The 21,215-nt window shown below is 29.7% G+C and overlaps 1 protein-coding gene across 1 annotated transcript in view; it reads right to left on the reverse strand.

Annotated features, from left to right (window-relative positions):
* LOC113554936 overlaps positions 1-21,215 on the reverse strand; it is a 248,619-nt gene that overhangs the window by 150,966 nt on the left and 76,438 nt on the right. Inside the window, exon 3 of the mRNA XM_026959038.1 lies at positions 19,621-19,714. The gene's annotated coding sequence lies outside the window, so the exon portion shown is untranslated. The remainder of the gene's footprint in view (positions 1-19,620; positions 19,715-21,215) is intronic.

A 21,215-nucleotide genomic window follows, 5' to 3' on the forward strand; every position in this document is an offset into this window, starting at 1 on the left:
GGGGAAGGGTAGGCGCCACCGAAAAAGTTACGCCATTTGTCTATGTCAACTCACTATACGTACATCGTATACTGCACAACATCCACACCCACACCACCGACCTCGCGCGTTACGGCCACAGCAATCCTAATACTACTCTTGTCGTTTTCTTTTCAACGACGATCTTTTATCCCTCCCTCGTCATTTTGCCACGTAATGCGGTTCGCAGTCCGACCACCTCCTGCAGTCCTGCCTTCCACCGAGGCGGTTTTCGTTTCGGACTTCGACCACATAATAACAAAACATAATTCAATTCGTCGGTCCCTAATATACGCGACGTCAAATACTGGGTATACGTTGCTGTCGACCGATTTCCTAGTCTGCTGATATTAAACGATTACGTACTGCGTACATTATTAATGGTATTAAACCTCATATATGTACAGATTACCCGGATAACAGATTGAAAACGGAGATGGACAATTTTTCATATCATAATATAATAATATAATGATCATCCCGGGTCACATATCGCTTATTTATTTTGGACGATATATTATTTTTATATGATAAATTGTACCGCGTAAAAATAAATATCATTAGCTCGTCTTCTGTTACACATAGCAACGCGCGCGTAGTGCATATAATTATTTTTGATATGTCGGTAATAAATCGGTCTTAAAACTGTGCGTCATAATATACGTGAAAACTACAACTACTGCGAGATCTACAACATATTCAAAACTCGACTAATTTAATATGTATGAGTAACGCATAAGGCACATTGCGATGAGCCGTGAAACAAAATTTTAAGCAGTAAGATACGATTGCCTATATGATTATTAGGGTACGTCATTTCAAGAGTTTGCGATCAACAGCGACAATAATTAAAACATATAATATTATTATGATTGTATAACTCTAATAACTTAGTTTCGTTAAATATGAACATATTTTTTATGTTCTGACAAATTATAGTACAAAAACAAGAGATGAAATATTATTATTATTGTCTTTTCCGTAGTATTTTTTGTCGTTTCCGTCATTATATTCTAGGAAGAGCAGACTCGAGCGTTGAGAATACCCTATTTTTCAATTTATTTATATACATTTGTATTACAACAGTAACAAAAATACTAGATATAGTTAATAAAAACAATTTTGAATCAGCCATAGTATTATAGAACCATGTATATTTCAAAATAGTAAACAAAATGCATTTAAGACACGTCTGATAGGTATCATTTTATTTTTATGAATCAAATAATATTTTAGCAGAGATAGTTGACGGTAAATTATTTTTAGAAATATTCAAACTATATAATAAATACATACTAAGAAAAAGTATTCCAAATTTTGTATTATATTATTCATTCAATAAATTTCATAAATTAATAATTATTATAAATACCATGGTAACCTAGAAAATTATTTACTTCATATTTTGTACATTGTAGAAAACGTGAATAAATGGTAATAAAATTGCGATTTATACGGTGGAAACTTTAAAATCGCTTTCATTAAAAGTGATAAGATTTGGTATTGCATTATTATTTTCTAATTATACATATAGACGCCTTCTTCTGGTTCTTTTATATAATAATTTATATTATACTAATGAATGTTATTTCAAAAAGAATGTTAAGAATTTATAAGTATGACAGTATTGTAATAAAACTAAACTTTCACTCGAAACTTTAAAGGGCGTACATAAAATTGACTTAATTACATTTTCGGTCCTTAGACGATTCAAATGGATTTTTCTAAAATATATATAAAGTTGATAGAAGTTTTTAAGTTCAATAAAAAAGGGTTAAATACATTCTTGTAAAATAATATATTAAACAAACTTCTATATTTAGTTATTGCTTATATTAATTAATTTGTCTCGTTTTTTGTTTATCTTGAAAATAATTAAGTGAAATTAACTTTACTTAAATTAATTTGTATCATATAATTAACAAATTATGAAGAATAGATTGGTTGTTTGGGATACTCAATATGGATTACGGTTTCTTTAAAGTTGTACATTTTAAGTGGATAAAACCAAAAGTTTTTTAAAATATACCTGCATTACACAATACAATATAAATAATATAAATTTAAAGGTAATGTTTATTTTTATCGATTTTGAATAGGTATGATAATGATCTATAACCTACCTATATTGTTTATTTAATGAGAAAATAAAATCGGGTGATACGTGGTAATATAGATTGTTTAGATGGAAGTTTTTTATTCTATTCCATCGTTTAGTTGTTTGTGAATTGGTTTTAGTTACATAGTCTTCATAAACTATGCGTTACAATAATAACAAAATTCATTAAAATAATCATTTTTTTATATGTCTTAAAAGATACATTCAAAAGCTACGCCCTTCCCCCACCCACAACTCATCTGATCAAATGGTCCAGTAAATAAATTGTTTCAATACGCAGAATTATTATTAAAGAACGTGTTGCATACGTAAAATATAAAACATTCTAATGTCGTAGCTAGGCTTGTTCGTCCGTCGTCAAAGGCCAACTTTTATATTTAACGGGGACCATCGTGTATAGCAATAAAAATGTATAAACAATATTGAAACATAATATTTTATGGTTGACGTGACCCACGGCTGCTGCAATTCACTGATACGCTCGGTTGTTATAAAATATATCGAGTACGGAGTCCATTTTGGACGTCAGAATTAGAAAAAGATTTCTAAACACTGCTGCAGTCTACACCACAACAGTCACCTGCAACGCGTGTGCAGTCGGCCGAATAATGCAATATTTTGTTATAATACAACGTAATAATGTTGAAAACGGGCGAATGAACGAATGAACACAACGCGATAAATTATTATGTCACAAGTGTTTATCGGAGAAAGTCTGATTATTATTATAGGTACTGCAGTTGTGGCATTTTGCCAAACGACATTTTCCGGCCGTTACGCCTTTATAAAACTTGTGAAATACGGAGTACATAAACCCACCACGCACCGAACATCCGAATTGAATCGACCTCGAGCTATCCGTCCAATAGGTATATAATATATTATGAGTAACCGTTAAATCGGTTTGTAATAAATGGAGTATTGAACACGTTTATAGTGCTACTGCGCTGTCAACTGGTAATTGATATTTTGTTTGTGAAACTTGCGAAATTTCTATCACCACGAATACGATTATCGCCCAAACGTTGACTATATACACATATAAATAGAGCGAAGATCGGCCGGAGTAAGCAATTGATGTTGACATTTCACTTCAAACTGAAAATTATTTGTAGGGACCGTGCGCACATTATCCACCGGGCGTTTAATAAATCAATTACCGTGGTATATCGTGGTGTCTGTAATAATTTCCGTCACGCGAAAACATACTAGAACTCGGGTTCTCTCTTTTGTTATTGTCATTCGTATTTCAAACTCCTCGCGAGTCGCAGGTACCTACCGAGTTTCAATTTTTACTTGTTTTGGGATTTATGAAAAAATAAAAACGTAAACATAGAAAGCAAATTATTCACAAAATAAGAAAGAAATAAAAATATATGTTCAAGACGATATACACTATCTTCCGTAGGACAACTTTTTAATCGGCTTATGAAAAGTTTTCAGGAAAATTGTTATCCTCAACAGCTATAAAAGTGAAAAGAAAATATGTTGTAGAAAATTATTTATGTGTGTTCTAATATTATATGTGTACTTATAAATAATATTATAGGTACTGTGTGGTCCGCCAAACTTTATAATAACATAAAAAGTGTAATTTTGAGTTATTCGCGAAAATAAATGATTTTTTTAATATTATGATATGTATAAAAGTTTATCTAAAAAATAACATAATATCCTTTTTTTTAAAACCATTCGAAAACTTGATTTGTAATCAAAATTTATAATATACGGAAAACAGTGTTGTTGTTGTTTTTTAATTACGTGATCGTAAAAAAATAACATTAAGCTTTGAAATTAAATTACGATATTCTATATTTTTGGGCTGCTTACACTTTCATACATCATAGTAATATTTGGCCTATAAAAACGATTTACTGTAGTTTCTTGAATTTGTTATTCACCATTGTACCCATATACATATATATATATATATCATAACGTTATTCTAATATGGTTAACATTTTAATCTAAAATCATATTATAATAATATTTAATAGATACATCATACTTTATGAACCGTAAGTACGTATTTTGAGTAAAATAATACTACTTCGCGTGATTTACAAACTTCACGAAAGTAACGCACTGCAGTCGACATATGTAACCGCATTTGAATTTATTTCCATTTGTACGGAGTTTTCGAAAGATAATATTATATTTAACATAGGAGCCACTTAATAATATTATAGTTTGCAGTGAAGTTTAATAAAACGGCAGATGCACCTTAGATGATAGTAATTTTCATAATATTTTCTTATGTGGTGTCGTTTTACGTCATCAATTGTTTCTATTATAGTTAACAGATTGTATCGTCATGCTATAAAAACTATACACAGACCTCTACGGGTATATAAATACGCATCTATCCTAACCAAAAATACAGCCATATTATATTATTTATATTACCGTGAATAGAATATTAATATTTTACTTCGTTTCGTTTGTACGTAAATTATTTCTGCGGAAATGACATAGCTGTGACAAGAGCGTAATAAGGATAAGGAAAAAAACCGTTCACCGATTTCGACGAAATAAATCTCTAAAATAAATAAATAAAACCACCAAACCCCTTTACCACGGGTCTGATTGATGGCGGCCAAGTACTCGCGTTTTTTCTCTTTGTCTTTCTGTCTCTCTCTCTCATACACTCTCCAAATAATAATACATAATATAAATGTATATCGATCGGTTAACTTAGGAGCCCATGCAATAAAGATCGGTCACATACCTCTATTCCGCATATGCGAAAAAATAAACTAACTTCCGATTGACTAGGTCAACTGGAATTGTAATGAAAAATAAATAATAATAACCGGCAGTTGTGTGACGTAAAAATATATATTATACATTTATGTAAATTGAATGTAAACAATATATAATTTTTCCATTAAATTTTGACGTAATATGTTCGAGAGTAACCGATTAAAACGTGTTGCTTATCACGGTATATTATAGACATTCTGACTGTTGCGGGTGCGGGGCACTTGTCAAGTGTGTTTACATAATACATGTGTTATTGTACATTATAATGAAAACGCCTTTACTTTTTAATACGTCAAACAAATATTTTGTTTTCCACATTATTTTTTCAACGATATATACGACTGTATTATTTTTGTACTCAAAATGGTGTCTACAAACGTTGTGATTGATGGGGTTCGATTTAAACAATACAACATAGAACTGAACGTAAAATACGGTTACGTCGTATACCTGATCGAATTTTGTACGCGTGTGATACTATATTGGTTAGCAGTTACACATTATTGATTATAACAACACGACGTCCACGAATAAATAAAGTTCAATTATTTTGGTACATATCATTATTGTACGATATGTACTATACTTTGTTATTAATCTCTATTATTAATAGAACCAACTTCCATTTACTCTAAATTATTTAAGTGATATTTTTTTAATTTTTTATTTAATTTATCTAATCCAATATTTAAACGAGTAGTTTTTCAGTCGTCAAAATGTTTAAATTGAGGATACTAGTCTTTAAAAATTACGTTACAAAAATATAAAATGGACGTAATATTATTATTTATATCAAGTATGATAATACATACTTGGACAATTTTTACAAATCACATTAGTGTTGATAGATTAATATAATTATCCTTATAATAAGCTAAATAACTTAAAAACTACTATTTTAAGTTTAAATAGTAAAGAAAAATTTTAAGAATTTGAAAATACAGTCTAAATCTAAATATTCTAAAAATTAAATTTTGAATAATTGCATTTTTGAAGAAAAATAAGGGGGTAATCGTGCTTGGTGAATCGCCCTGTATAATATTAAATTGCCTTTTTGGTAAATGTTTTTGCATTGTAAATCAATCAGTATAATGTAAGTTAATAAAAATATGACGTTGGAATTTCAAAGTTAAAACCGTTTGAGAAATGAACCGGAAAATTAAATAAATTCAATTTCTAGTTAGATTCTATACTTCCGATAAAAATATATTTTCAAATATGTCAGTTTGAATAAACGAAACACATCGATTGTCTTTATTTCATAACAAATTTTTTCAACGATAGTATAATATAAACATTTAATTAAACTATTGAACCTTTTAATAATGTCTAAGAAAAATGATAAATCTAAAATCTATAAAATATTTATATACATAAAAAATGTGAAGTGCATACTAATATAAAAAAATATTCTTATAATATGAAATAAAACGTTACGACGAATACTAATTATCAAAGCAGCATTTGCACTGAATAAAATATTGAAATTATAATTTATAATACTTATTTCAAATGAACATTCAAAGACATCCGATAAGTTTAACTTTAGACATTTTATAGACATGTTAAAAGTTGGTAACTCGTTTAAAGTTGATCGTAATAAAACGTCTTCGATATATGTGAATTTGTAAAAAAGCACAGTGATATATCATTAAAAGTTTGATTACCTTTCAGTGGTACAACGTAGATAATCTGAAATCTAAACGTCATTCATTCTTCCGATTCTGTAAAATAATTTTATAATGCCGAACAGAAATTTCCGCCGAATCGTCCATGTAGAAAAAAGTTTTCCTATGCAAAAGTACTAAACTTTTCGTTATAACGATTTTATCAGTTTTGAAAAACTCGAAATTATTTTGTACTACCTATTATATTTAAATGTGATATTTTTTTTTCGAAATATATTTATCGTACTACACACGTGCACAACTTAAACAACAACTTAACGTTTTGATAATGCACAAAGATTAATGTCGAAATAAAAATAATGCATAATATTGTATCGGTTTTGGACATAATAGTAATATATTATGTGCTACGCAATACCTATGTGAAATGTACTGAAGTATTAATAAAGTTGTCATTTTTTCTCGAATAACTAAAGTGATAGTTTAATGTTTATATTATTTCACATTGTTCAAAAGTTATTTCCTCATAAATTTATCATTGCATATAAAGCGCTCATAAAATTCATTTGTGCAAGAGCAAAAGTTTTATGTATAACCATAAAAACACAAATTTCCTCCATTTGAAATATTATTTTTCAGTTTATCTAAAAAAGAGCACAACCGTTATGTTTTTATTATATTCAAAGTACATTAATAAAATAAAAAGATACGTATATGTTTGTCGTGGATTCTAAAGTAATTTTTATTCCGAGACAAAAGCCACTTTAAATGTAAAATAACACAGTCTTTGATACTTCATTATTATTAAGAAATGTATATTGCACGTTGTTCCGTTGTTGGAAAATACACAAACCTCAACAATTTTTTTAAAAAAAGTCTAAAGGCCGGAATTATATTATTTTTATTTATTTTTCAATACTATTCTATAATCGTAAATCTGTACAGGCATTGGTTTTTTTTTGATTTGTACATACGTTCGTTATTATATTATTTATGTGACCTGCAGCCACGAAACATACAATATTATATATATACCAGTGTAGCCGATTTTAATTAAATGTTTATGGCCTAAAAGGTCGTACAAACCAAAGGGACGTTTTAATTATGCCCATCCTTTTCACCTTTCACGCTCTGTCCACAGCCATGAATATACGTACATATTGGCGGGTTTGTGTACATGTATATATATATATATATATATCATGTGACCCTTTTATCTCTTTGTCTATCATTTGATGTGTATTAAAATTGTGGTCCTGATCAATATATATATATATATATATACAGATAATAAGTGTGCTGTGCAGTCGTTAATATTATATTATTATGGTTTATGAACGATGAGAGGAGCAAAGGGATTTATTTTAACCACGTTTGTTAAAACAGAGTGCTAACTACGTAACGTACCGCGAAAGGGAGGGGGCGCAAAGGAAACCTCAATCGTTGCCGCGCTACCATCCCACACCATTTCGTAACAGCAGCTTGTCAATATTGTTATTAATTTCCAGGTTCCTAGTGCAGCAAACGGCTGATACTACAATAAATTATGGTAGGTAATTCATAACGAGAAGCGTTGTTGTCCTGACGATTTTAGATGGTTTTCCATTAGCTCGTTTGTTTATTTATTTTTCATACTTTGACACGCTCGGTTGGCTTGGCGATATCTCCCTCCCTCGACTCCGGAATTTCCTTAAACATCGTCATAATACTCGCCTAAAATAAGGCCGGTATCCCCAGGAGTATAAATTCAGCGTTTAGCACAAACTTTCTTACAGAGATAACGGTGATGGTGGGTCCCATAAATTTAATATAAAATAGCCTTGGTAGTCATGCAAAGTAGTTAAGTTGTATATAGGTATTATTAATACACGAAAGCGTAAATGCGTAAAGTCAAAAAGGGTCATCACGACGGTTAAACATTTTTGGCAATGAAATAGTCATTTCTCCTTTGGTATAAGACTCAATTTATTTCGCTGTATAATGTATCAACATAATATTGATGGCCGGGTACATCTGGTTGATAATACAAATTTTGGGTTTTAATTGTTCTCAAACTCGGTAAGTCTTATTTAATATTGGCCCAATTTAAAGTTTTGCAAGACGTTAAATACTTGTTTTTGTGTCGTACCATCAAAGACAACCGATTCGATTTAAGGGACGACAAAGTTTCTTATAACTGAAACTTTTACTTTAATTGAAAAACTACGGATGGGCGCTTATCCGTAATTGTTCGCTCAAAACTAATTCCCTTGATCCTATCATAGGGTTTACACGTGTATATAAGTAGTCTTTAAAGTAATCCATCAATATTCATAAACTAAGTTGGCTGGAAAGCGGAGAGCTAAACGGTTTTTTTGACCCTTTAATATTAGATAATGGTTATATCCTGTTATCAATATTTAATTTTATTCTACCATTTAGGAGTTCAATCAATGGAAACCTTTTGCTGATTCTGTTTTTTTCTGTCAAAAAAGACTTGTCCTTATCAGACCCAAAATTTAAGATGTATTATTCAATTAGAGTAGATATTAGTATTATATAGATTATTGATTAGAGTTTATTATTTAATGGAATACGATGAGTAATACATTATTTGTACGGATTAAAGATTTTTGAAGCTATTTAGATAATGTATCCAATTAACATAACACTAAATAAACGTCTATATATTAATTTATAATTTATACCATATTTGTATATATTAAAAATTCTGCAGATGTAATATCATTATCAAAAGTGTGCACACATTATAAATAACACGTTATGATTACGCCGTATACGAATACTTGTACATAGTTTTGGCGTTTTATCGAGAATATTGAAGCCTTATATGGGTGGCATCAACACGTACTAACCGTAACAAAAAACATACAAACAGTTTCATTAAATTACCCGTCATACGACGTGACTATATATAATATATAGACGTTTTTATACGACGAAATAAAAACAAACGTAGAACGTCACCACCGTTGTTTTTATGTATTTTTAACGGTTCCGTGTATAACATAATATACCGTGGAACGTGGGAGGAAAGCTTCATCGAATTATATCGGAGGTTTGTATATAAAAAGCTATGTAGAAAAGAGGAAAATCCGTCTGAACCCAATTCGAAGGAGATCCGACTAAGCTTAATATTGTTTGTTCCATTGGCACACAACAGAGAGAGGGGCAGAGAGAGATAATACAATAATAACATGTATACCTCTACAATTTATATAAATGTATTTCTATAGAAGAGAAAAAGAGAGAGATAGAGGTAAAGAGAGCGATATAGAGATGGTCAAAGCAGAGTGAGATTGAGCAGTACGTGGTAATAATGTGTAGTCGAACAACCCGGCTTAAAACCGGGAAACTCTTATGTTCTCCGAACCGTAATCGAGTCGCTGGACCTCCTACAACATTTTAACCCCCGCGACGAGTTTATAATACATCAGTGTGTGTGTGTGTGTGTGTGTGTGTGTGTGTGTGTGTGTATTATACTCACTCAAGTGCTACGGTAGAGTAGTATGTATATTTTTAGTCGTCATCGTCTCGCCGTTTTGCAAACGCGCCGCAGTATAGGATATAATAACATTCACCGCTGCTACTTAGCAATCGCCGACAATATTATATTATTATTATTATTATTATTATTATTATTATATGTACGTAGGTTGTAGGTATTATAACACTCCAATGAAAATACGATCGCGGTCGAATAGGGGATGTTGCAAACGTAGCTATAATGGTGGTACGAGCAGTGAAGTTCGAAGGGGTAAGGGATGCACAGCGACCCCGTAAACAATCTGACGGGGGTTTAGTCTGTATTATACTATACTGCAACGGCGTGCAGAGTGCGGCCCGCGCCCATAGTATAAAGAGTATACTGCTATCTCAGTTAGAGTCCACTCTCCGCACGTATTTAAGCGAAAATCCAACGGAACGAGTAAATTCACGCGTGGTTTCCCTTTGCGAGACACTTTTTCCTGGTCACGGGAAGTGTTAGGCGAGTATTTCCGCGTATAGTCTGCGATGGTGACGCAGGTGCAGGGGGCGGCTGTAGTGGCGGCAGGACGGACGGGCTGTAACGAAAACCCGAAGTGGTTTTTTTTTCTATCTTCTTCTTACTTCGTTAATCTCTAGAAGGGCCATATAGACGACGCGCAGCCGCAGTTTACAATATAATGTATGTATAGTTTTCACGACCAGAAGTAATTTAAAAAACTCGTTTACAAACGACGACTAACGGAAAATAGGTTTTTTTTCCAGCAGCATATTTTGCACGGTGAATTAAGCGACTTAATTTAGTTTTTAGTTTTTTTTTTTTCGTGTTAGGAAATTTTTAATCACCACAATCAAATCTAATGGGAATTTCAACGTTTGGAAAAAAGCTATTTCGTTGTGCGTGTAATACGTTTATACAAAATATTAAATATTCATAATCTCGGCTGCATAATACGACCGAAATAATCTTTGAAAAATTACGTGTAAGCGGACGTCAACACGCTGACAGATTTATAGGAAATAATATTGGATTATTACATGTTGTAATTCATAATGATTACTTCCGGACGAGGATACCCGATCCCGATCTACGTTATAATAATTAATAACTCTATAATATTATATAACACTGATGTCCTAGATTAAACGTCACACCTCGCATCGTTACGTCGTGTTCTACGGTCAAAGGATAGAAAACGTACCTTAGATATAATAATTAAATTACCTACTACGTGGGTTTAAAAAATGATAAAATGTACTAAGAATAATATTTATTATTTTATTTATTATATCCCGGTATGGTATACCTAGTCCTTAGAATTTGAACACATTTTTTACAAGATCGTTTTCTTATTACTAAACAGAATTTAGAGAAACAGTAAATCATAATGTTTATTAGATGAAAAGGTATCATAATTTATTTAATAGTTTTGGGATGATATGTCACGCAATCCTAGTAAGAATCGTTAGGTATATTATGTGGTATACGTATAATACGTGTGCGTGGTCCGTGAAATGTTTCTAGTCTGCGCCTGTCGCTAACAAGATAATAAGTACAAATCATCATACGTAGCTAATGTGTAATACGCCATAATGTATTGATATAAGTATTATATTATGCATTATACGAGTACATACTATTATATTAAATAGATTATTTTTAACGTTGAATATTTTTTTTAGATTTCATGCAATATTTTTAACATCTTCATAACATATTATAGTATAATTTATGTCCTATAATTATTATAACATATAATGTATATTGTATATATCATAATATATTATATAACCTAGTATAGTAGAATTCAACATTATTCTGTTTTAAATATAATATTCCTAATGTAATTTAAATCATGTATTTATGCCGGGATTAATGTTTGAAAGGTGTTTATATTGTTTATAATTAAAAAACAAAATTAATCATATTTGAAAACATCCATAAAATATTGTAATAGTTATCAATCATTTAATTTTAATAAACCTGATTATATTATGACTTTTGGATCAGTGTTACTTGGCATTAAGTAATTTTCGTGCAACTGGTCCCGTGGGAGAAGTTTATAATATTATAATATTTCCAACGAAGGCGTTAAGTATCCATTATTAACATAGGAAACCGATTATTTACTTGGACGCGTGTATCGAACGACAACATCGACATGGTTTATTATGAATTATAGTTATTATTATTAGCTATTTATTTTGATTATAATTGTTATTATTGTATAATATATTAATTTTTATTATTAATTCAAAGATTCAAAAAAAATCAATACTCATTATACGTTCATTATATACATCAAATTGTACTATTATATAATTAAAAGGCTCAATACGAGTATTATCGAATAATTGAATATTTTTTTTTCGTGTTTAGAATGTTAGTTTTATCTAAAATGGTTTTCGAGAGCTTTTAAAATATACACAAATGGTATACGTGAGTATAAAAGCGAAGAATGACTTTTTTCCAATATGATATACGTAGTATATGATAGATACAACAACGGTGTTGGTACACTTTAAAGAAAAACAACTATTTGTTGAAATTTATTTTACTGCGATCGTATTGACGTTTTGCCATAAAGTGTGACGGTTTGCAGAAACATATTTATACTAACAAAACCTTGCCGGTAAAAATGATGGATGTTCTGTGTTCATATTATATGGGATTCGCGAAATCGTTCCACTACACAAGTAAACTATAGCTTTACTTGAGTACGTGACACATTCCATGACAACATATTTTATATGATTTTAGTCAAATGCAGCCAAAGTTGTTCCGTACAAGTTAATTGTTGGATATAATTACCTACTGACAGTCGTGTCAACTATATTTCTTATATAAATATATTTTCGAATATCCAGTGGCATGTGTCAAAGACAAATATATTTTTATACATAATAGATCCAATCAAAACTTGATCGATCAAATAATAAATTTTAATTAATAATGTATTATTATTATCGACAAGTTTTTGTGTATATTTTATCTATTATTTACTATTGTATATTCAATATTATGCTCATAATTTAACATTTTATTAGTAACAAAGATTTTTTTTAACTCGAATGTTATACCACCTCATATAATAGGTCGCGGTTTCTTACAATTTTAAACAATATTATGCTTTTGAGTATTATAGAAGACACTTTAAATTGGCGTTATTATGCACGCTGAAATTAAAACTACTTTATTAAGTTATAGTCAATCACTGAACCTATAAAATACCTAGTTCAGTAGTTGGTAAGTTATAGATCGAGATAAATTATAGATAATTTTTAACTTTTCAACTAGTTAGTGTACCAGGTCTGAGTTTTACGGTGGCACATTTGGCACATTTTTTTTCGATACTCGAAATAACTTCAGAAGTTACGTCACGTTTGGTAAATTGCATTTCGTGATGTTTAAAGACGATTTCCCTTCTTGAAATATCTGTAAAGATTTTTTTTTAACCTTATTGTGTACAGAAACATAATAACAATGGTATGACGTAATACAAAATAAATAATGTCTAACTTTGATATTTCATACTCTTTATACATAATAAAAACAAATATACTCGTAGAGCGTATCGCCATGACTGTCTATGTAAACTTCTCACCATTAATGTTTTTCTATTCTATATTATAGAAGTATGAATAGCATAATATTATAATATTAGTTCGAAATTTACAAAAATAACAAACATTTTTTGTATTTCTTAATATTTTTTTGAGACTCGTGTATTAGAGGCTAAAAAATATCACGTACAACGCGTGTATAGTCGTAGATAGGTGTATTATAAAATACATAATATAAAATATACTTTTCAAATCGTTCAACTTTTTTGTTACCTATGATTGCTTAAAGTGCCTATTCCCCGGGAATATATAATATAATATTGTATATATTATATAATTATTTCATACACACCACTGCGACGGTGTAAATTATTTTACAGAACAATACACTGTATTACAGCTTTGTCGGGAATTATGGTGACTGCTTAATATTATATTCAGGTTAATTAGTGAATATCCCGTAGAACAATGGTTGTTCGTCGTTTTTGTGCTGTGTGGTTCATAAATTTCCGTATATAGAAGCCATTGGTTTACAATGGTACAGACTGGGCTTTCACTCCCCTCCAGCCACACGTCCCCAACATTCAGCCGATCGTGGTCAATAGAGCCGCAGAAGTCTGTAATTAAAACCGATTACTTTTGCACGCATCCTCGTTCGAGGTTTTTCAGTATCGTCGACCGCGAACAAAAGTCTAAATTATACTCACACCGGGCTGCAGCAGTTGTGGTGATTATATTAACCGCGCGGTAAAATATCATTCTCACCCGTCGCCAAACCGTAAACGATTGAATAAGAAACTTTCTATGGCGGAGTAAAGTGATTCCGCGTTGTTTTAAAATTAAACTATGATTGAGCGGTGAATCGGGTTTTTAAACGAGTTAATTAAACTTGGAATGAAACGAATCAGCGCGATAGATGTAGAAAAAATATTTCAGTTCTCGGGTTGCTACGTCTGATTCGACAGGGTCTACGAGTGCACAAGCCTTGTAATGGTTTCGCTATAGCAACAACTGTTACAAACCAATTTTGTTTTGCAAAAACATGATGTTTAGAACGTGGTATGACTATTCAAAATGAGACCGGGGAACACATAATCGTGACTCTTTTTTTTGTTTAACATAATAATATGGTACATCCATACACATGATATATCTTACCAAATAGATTTCTTAAAAACAGAAATTTATCATAATACAGTTGATCGATAAAGATTACTGTACCTGTGCTCTCTTGTAATATTTGTTATTGTTAATTATAATACGACCATTGTATATTATACTGTCAAGAAATTTCAGCGACCGTAATAATATAAGTAAAACTATAATAATATGTACACATTAATAGAAAAAAAAATTGAATAACTTAAAATCTATCCAATATTAAAACCAAAATATTATTATTAATTATTTATTATAACTGGTAAATTCGATGTAGTAGATAAAATATTTTAATTTTAATTTTTGATTATTGCTATTTTTTAAATACTAATTTTTCTTACTTGGGAGTGCATACATGTTATAAATAATAGTTATTATCTCATGATAATCATATTGTAAAACTACACGTACTTAATAATATCGGGCTGCGTATTATATACTTAGACATTATGCACACACTCACGTTCACATTACTATTAATTGTGATAGAAATGCAAGCGCGTACCGCTGTTTAGAATTTAAACGCCGGCACAAACAATCCGAATGGTTTAAATCGCAGTGAGCTATGTACTCATCGTTGCACGGGACCCGGAAATATTACGAGTAACGGAGAACGGTGCGACGTCGTTTTCTGTGGCGATCTAGTGAAGTTAATCCTATTTAATAATAATTTACCGGGATGATCTATTATAATATTATATTATTATTATTATTATTATCATAGCAGAATACATACACACGCATATACTTTATTAGAATATACATCCTTAGAGAGCTTTGTTATTGTGTGTGAGCATGCGCGTACAAAGGATTATTTATTATTGTAAATATAATATAATATGTGTCATATTCAGAACAACGAGACAGACAAGCGCGTGCACTCAAAATGTAATTACAAGTACGCAGTTTATTCCCCAATGAGAGCTTTAGTGTGGCTGTTGAACACGAACGAAGTGTACACACACACAAATAAATGTCATTCCTCAGACCAAATATAATACCCAATACTGGCTTATTATTAGGAACCGAATCAGAAAACTAAATCGCGCACTAGTAAACACTTAGTTGATTATTGCTATTGCTGTGTGACGTGATTAGTGTAGCTAAGGCATTTCTGATTTAATAATAATGAAAAAAAAAAAACGTGGCACGATAATTTATTGTTACTTATAAAAGTATGATTAAAAAGACTCAAAATTGTATACCTTAATCGATAGTAATTTGATCAAACGAGATATTATACTCGATCTAATCGATTTAAAATTAAATCAATGATGCACACTCGTCATCGTATATCGTGAGCTCAGAATCAATTTCCGCTATCTCAAAATATTGAATTATTCAGGGGAGCAGTTACAAACTGTAATATTTTCTTTCGTCAACCATAAAAATTAACAAAATTTTTCAGTCTTACTTCACGTCCTGAAATTTGTTTTTTTTTTTTTTTGTTCTAAGCAAAACTTATAACGTATAAAATAAAACGATAATGTCAACATTTTTAAGTTAATATATTTTTTAACTTTTTGTTTTCTGAGTAAAATTTTAGTTTCCCAGGGAGCAAAAGGTAGGTCACACAAAAGTTGATATGTCACGATGTTAATAACAAATTAATAAAACGGCATAATTTAGGTTCATAGAATTAAAAACAAAATGTTTGTAATCTGAGATGATTTAGAACCTTTTGTTCTCGATACTTCTTTGAATAATTCGTTTAATTGGTTTTCTGTGAGCTTGAATAAATAAAATGATTGTTAAATATATATTTATAAAAATTGGATTTATAATATAATCGATTTAGAATATTTTAGTTCTGAGCCCATGATAAAATTTACTATCGTAAATACATGCAATCATTACAGACATAATTACATTATTTCAATATATATATATATATATATATAATTAAAATTATTTAATATATAATATTATATCGCTGTTTACCTTTATAGTTAATAGTATTAATTTAATTATTTTGAATTAATTTGATTTTTTTTATTAATTTAAATGATATAATAGGTATTTCAAAAAATTTAGAAACCTAATTTAGACATTTAGTTAAGCAAATTAAAAAGTGATATTAAATAATATTTGATTTTCGAATAAAAGTTAGTCCAAATTATTGCAACTATTTCTAAATAGAAGCTGATATTCATATTATTATATTTTATTATAATATTAGGTTATAAAGATTTTTAATTTAACAAAAGTCCTATTTGAATTATATCGCTGTGCAGTTCAAAAACTAAATGAAAAGTACATAATGATAATAATAATAATCGAAATATTTTTAAATTACTGGGAAGCATTCTTAAAGTGTACGGAGCGTTAATTAATATTCTCAAAACATCCTCTGTATTCTATTAATGTTGAAGCAGTTTTTTTGTATCAGTAATTTTAGTTGTAAGTGTGTTTATTAGAATTTCGCCAAAATACCAATAAACAATAAGATTCTTGAGGATTTGTTTCAAATACCATAACTATATACTGAGTATGTAAAAATAACAATATTTTATTTTTTTTATCTTTATGGCGTATAAAACTACGATCCCTCAAAAAATAATAATAATCTTACAGAATAATGGAAAAATAATGTAAACCATTCCTTGCCAATCAGTTATTATCGCTGTTTATTTTTTCCCCCTCGAGAACACAACTTCTACGTTTTTATAATGTTACCTGTACTTGTATTTAGCAAGAGTACTGCATCGTTTTCCCGTAATGGAATTGGCGGCGACTAATAAAAAAGGTACTTCGTAGTTTACATGCGTCCCCGGGGACCAAAAATAATTCACAGACCACATCATCTACGCATTAACCGTCTCGTTGACGTAAAAAAAAAAAAAACCAAGAGACGTATTACGGTAACATATAACTTTTTTCCTTAATGAAAACAAATATTATTCTTGTAGCACGCGTGAGGATCGTTATACGTTTAAGGTTTTGCAATGACCATTAAATTAAGTTCAAAGAATGCTGGTTATACGGGTTTAGGTCCGTTGCACAACATTTCGTCCGAAACTTTTATCCAAAACTCTTTGGGTCCTAATTTAAGTAAAATTTACATTGTGGCTCCAGTTAATGGCGATGTCTTATTTATGATGTCTAGGCAACTTTCATCCAACGTATAACGTATGAGTAGTTTATATATTATAAGTGAATAAATAATATGTGATTTTATAATCACTGATTCTGCCTCCTGATGCTAAAACAATTAAGCACATAACTTTTATTTTTTTTTTCAAGATAAAACCGATAAGTATGTTGGTATTAATTCCCGAAATGTAAACAATACCGACAATATTATACAAAACACGTTCCTAACTTTAATACACGCTTATATTATATTATAATATGTTTTTATATATACTTAAAATATTATTCCCAGTAGGTGTGTGGATGTCTTATTGTCTTATTGTCTGGTAATTCAAAAGATACAATAATAAAAATTATAAATATAATATTGTATTCACGATACTGGATTTGGAGAAAGTTGTTCTGGATGACCCACAGTAGCTTGTACTGCTTGTAGGTTCATGGGAATTCAGTTTCAAGAATTGTGGTCAATCTATACGTTTGAAAAAATAAATTCTATGGAAATTTTAATTTAAAGTTATGTTCATAATAAGTTTGTTGTATATATTTTTTTGATTTTGTCGATTCTCATAAATGTTTCTAAAAACACCAAAAAATCAAAAACTATAAAATCGCAAGTCATTATTTTCAATTTCCAATCTCATGACTTGTTGAGCTTTTTTCATTTCCAAAAATATTATTGTAAAACCAATAGCACAGTAACGAGTTATACTGTTTTCGTTATATTTAGAATTAAAAAAAAAACATGCGTTGATTAAAATATATTATAATTAAGGTCCAAATAACTTTATGTTTTTTTAAACTGTGTTTAATTTTTAATTGTAATTTGTACATGAAGTTACAATTAATATACAATTAAAATATATTGATAAATTTTCTCGTTTACCGAATTTAATTAATCTAGTATGGTGATAATAAATTATTAGATTTTAACTGATAATTTAACATTAGAGAATTTTTTAATTTTTTAACCCAAATTAATTTTCTTATTTGCATTAAATGTTATTATTTAATCAGGTACATGATTTTTTTATGAAACTAAGACTAAAATATTAAGACTCGGTCTTGACAACGTTTTTATTGAATAATACATTCGCGTTCGAGTAAGAATAACAGTGATACAGTGTATGTAGTTTAATGTAAGAAACAGAAACTGCGATATCATTTAGGTATGGTATCTATGCATTATACGGTATATATATTTTTTATTTTACTCTCCTTCATATTAGATTTGTAATACTTTACGTAATATTAAAAAGTCAATATAGGTATATCATTCGATATTTAGCTAATATAATTTCATCTTTTTACTTATCTAGACGATTAAACTCTTCCATTTAGAGATTCTCTGTGAACGTAGCATTGATTTAATATGGACATTAAATAATTTTTAATTATTTTTTTTAACTTCCTCGTTTTACGTATTTATAAATAAGTTGAAAAATTAATTAAAAGCTGAAATTTAACTCGGATAAAATATATGTACATGTGTGGGTGATTATCTAGAAAATGAAATGAAAAAAAAATGTACATTTTGGACAAATAATAATACGTGGATAACTGCCGCGTGTGTCAAAACCAAAAAAAAAAAAAAAAAACAATAAAAATAAAAATTACATTCGGCGTGGGACAATTGTTTCAGTTGACAAAATAAAAATAATAATAATATATTCTGTTATTTACAATAATTGAAAAGTTAAATAAAAATCGCTTATTCGTATAGTGTATAATATAATAATAATAGGTATAATATGTACATGGTTTTAGTATCAAACACAATGTGGTACTTACATTTTGGGTTATGCCTGCACTGACCCGACTGACGTCAACCCAAATATTCTGTTTCGTTGTTCTCTGTATTATACTCTTATTGTAGTTTCAATATCTAAAACATAAAAATAAGAAATCAGTTGGTTACAATACGAATTGTTATAATACACTATCATACACGTTGATGCAATATCGTTAAACTATTAATAAGAAAACTATTATTCTAAATCATTTAGTCGTTTTTGGATGATCGATCTTAGTAATTGTACAACTATTTTCAGTAAAATCACTGAAACACAAACATCTCACAGAATCTAAGCTTATTATAACTGTTACGTATTATGTCCAAAATGTCATACAATATAATATTATCTGTCAAACAATTACATTATACAAAACTTCGTACCCATCGATATTTAATATTGTCTGTATACGAATCGAAAGTAATTATCTGTGTGATGTCTCTTAACAATAATATTTTGCACGTATGCTATTATTTTTAACGGTACAATTTTTAAAATGCACGGACTAGCGTTTCGAATTATTCAAAAATTACTTTACTGCAAATTGTAGCAGACGTTTCGCGATGATTATTACCGACGTCCGTACAATAATATGACGTCGCAAAATAATGCAGGTGTTATACACGCCGCTCGTACGAAAGATTTCCCCAGGGCGTTTATCTAAGCTTCGTATAAAGGTAACCGCGTAAAATGCATGGAAAATAGCTTAATTTCACTATATAGAAGGTGATACTTTTAAGTGTATTCTCTGATTATTTCGTAAAGGTTTAATACACTATATATTATGTTATTATTTTTCATACATTTTATCTCATCGTAAAGCAATATTGTTGAATACTAATTATATGTCTTTCTAACGTTATCATTATTTTTTTTTTAAGTTTTATCACTATACCTATTTTTAATAACGAAATTAAAAACATTTTTAAGTTCACACTCCGGAGCATAGCGTTTTTTGGAGTATTTCGATACATACAAATTGAACTTCAAACGAGCAGCGGGTAGTTAATTATATGTAAGTATTGGTAGTAGTCAAGTGCCAATTTAAAAGTTTTTATTAGCGGAGTAGTAAACAAACATTTTGCGGGTTACCTTTGTGCCACTCGACTTCATTCGTTAAAACTTTATATTCTCATAACTAATTAACCGTTAACTATACAAATTTAAAAAATATAATTTTATTTTCAAACATGTCGTTTTGCAATAAAATAAAATAACGTAGGTGTAATGCATGGTAAGGATCAAATAAAGTTAATGTTTTTTGAAATAACGAGTGTAGACGGTAAAATGGATCACCTTGTACATAGTATATAATATACACACCCGTCCGTGTAAACGCCCCGTACACTTTATAATAATATAACGTTTACGTGTCAAAACCAATGCCCCCGCGGGCATCGCGTGCGAGCATTAAATGATACTTGGCGCTGTCGTTTTCGAAAAGCATTTCGAATATTATGTAGCTATGTATATGCGTGAAAGTTCGGTAGCGTACGCGTTTATAATATATATATTACCCACATAGAACAGTAAATGTCACGAGAGAAGAGCTGCGTTGGGAAATATTACATAGTAAGTATAATGTACCTATTG

This window comes from Rhopalosiphum maidis, chromosome 2 (genome assembly GCF_003676215.2).
Source record: "Rhopalosiphum maidis isolate BTI-1 chromosome 2, ASM367621v3, whole genome shotgun sequence".
NCBI lineage: Eukaryota > Metazoa > Arthropoda > Insecta > Hemiptera > Aphididae > Rhopalosiphum > Rhopalosiphum maidis.